Genomic DNA, 2,082 nt, shown 5'->3' with positions numbered 1-2,082 from the left:
AAAGGTTTCCTGAAAACCAGCTAAATCCCAAATCTTAGAAATGCTTTTACTCTGTTAGTCAGTATATAAGAGATTTTGTCACTAGGTAAAATTAATCATATGCTTGAATGTTTGCAGGATCAGGTCTTTAACTGTAAAAGTTGGCTTTTGTAAATGTGGCTCTAAGCAAATTAGAAAATTTATAGTCAAAAAGTACAAAAATTACCTCTATTTAGAATGTTGAGAGGAAAGGTGGTATTAGAGATGGTTTAGCATGAAAATAATTTTAAACTAATCCTATATGGTTTTGTTCATACACAACATGCACATCCTAAAATGGTTCCTGCAAGTGATTCTACTAGTTTAACCAGAATTTCTCACGGGTTAGATACTGTTCAGTCTCAAAGCTATCAAAGCGAGCTTACAGGATATTATAGAGTTTGAGAGTGCTATTATTGCAAACAGATTAAATATGATTCCACATTATTGGCAGAATGTAATTCAACATGTGAACGGAACAAATCAGTGAACGTCATTTTTCATGTAACACAAGTTCCACTGTTTTATAAATGAGTAGGCAAAAAGAAACTCAGTTTACAACAGCTTTGAAAGCCTGCTTTTATCATGAGTTCAAATGGGAATGCAGTCAGAGTAAAATGGGCACTCTAACAGCTCACAGTCGTGGAAAAGGGAATTTGTTCTGAAAGAAGCTAGAGTCGATGACTGCAGCTTTTCTGCAAGTGTAATTCCTAAGATTCATGCCTCTGCAATGCAGTTATTCTATTGGTTGGGTTACAAAAAGTCTCACTGGTAGCATGAAAAAGTTAGTGTGCAGTTCACTTTCCCTCTCAGGCCGAAAATATTTTTGATCTCTGTATTTTACCCGATGATATTAAAAGCTCAGAGAAGTAAATCAAGTTCAATAAACAAGCACACAGTTAACTTCCTCTACAACTTGCTAGATCTTTAGCTTTAAAAGATATTGGCTTAATAAAAAGATCAACATTGCAATATATTTCACATTAGTGATAAAACATTATGACAAGAAGCAATCTAATCAGAGCACTCTAGTGAATGCATATCATCTTATTGTACTAAATCTACATTATATTAGGTAATTAAAGTAATGATTTGAAAGAAGAAAGTTTACATTTTCATTATGAATCATTTCACACAACCTTCTACTGCATCGTATGAAAAAGTCTTTGCATGTCAATGTAGAACTGGATTATAAAGTAAAAAGCCTAGTAGTCACTGCTTAACTAAACTATTTTTCTATGTAGTATCTTAGCATTAATGCTTCTGTCCTGCATGAGCAACAGTGACCTCTCAAGGCTAATTTGCTGAATGATAAATAACATGCAATTAAACTTAAGAGAGGAGTTCTGATAAGCCCTGTATGTCACCCTGTTCCTTTCTTTGTCTCCTAATGTATGCTTGTCATGTGCAGAATAGTGATGAAAAGTTTATTAAAACAAATTAATTGCATAATTACAGAATTATGAAGAAAACTGAGGAAATAACTAGTCTCTTAGAACTTTTATTACTTCTTTGGTACAAAGGGTCAAATTCTGCACTTGAATCCACACAGTTTAATTTATTGATATTAAGATTTGTGCTGGAACAAATAGGAGGTATGTTTTTAAGGAGTCTTTTTATTTTTATATAGAATGTAAAAAAATACGTTACTCATTGAAGTAGTTGAAAGCTTGTTATTACCCCTATGACACAGTCAGAAGGATATTATTACTTGGATGATACCAATGAAAGGGTATCATTACTTTTTGTGTGGAGAAGTTTCACAGATAAACAAACATGTAGGAACAGTATTTGTTCTAATTATCCTATACAAATCTCTAAGGAGAGAGGGAGGTTGTCCAAATAGTTTTGTAAAAGTTCTTTCAGCTACTTTACTTTAAAACTTTCCACAAATAGTTCACTATTTTTTTCCCATCTCCTACTTTTATTTACTGTGGGTTTTTTTCTAACTCTTCAGAAATTCTAGGAGTTACTTTAGTGCATTTGCTGTTAAGGAAAGCTTAGAAATGGGATAAGCAGTTTTATTTCTCTGGCAGTTTTAGGAATTCCCCTCACCAGTGTGAT

The sequence above is a fragment of the Chlamydotis macqueenii genome, chromosome 3, assembly GCF_036417535.1.
Source record: "Chlamydotis macqueenii isolate bChlMac1 chromosome 3, bChlMac1.mat, whole genome shotgun sequence".
Lineage (NCBI taxonomy): Eukaryota > Metazoa > Chordata > Aves > Otidiformes > Otididae > Chlamydotis > Chlamydotis macqueenii.
The sequence above is the reverse complement of the archived record's forward strand: the minus strand, read 5'-3'. Positions refer to the sequence as shown.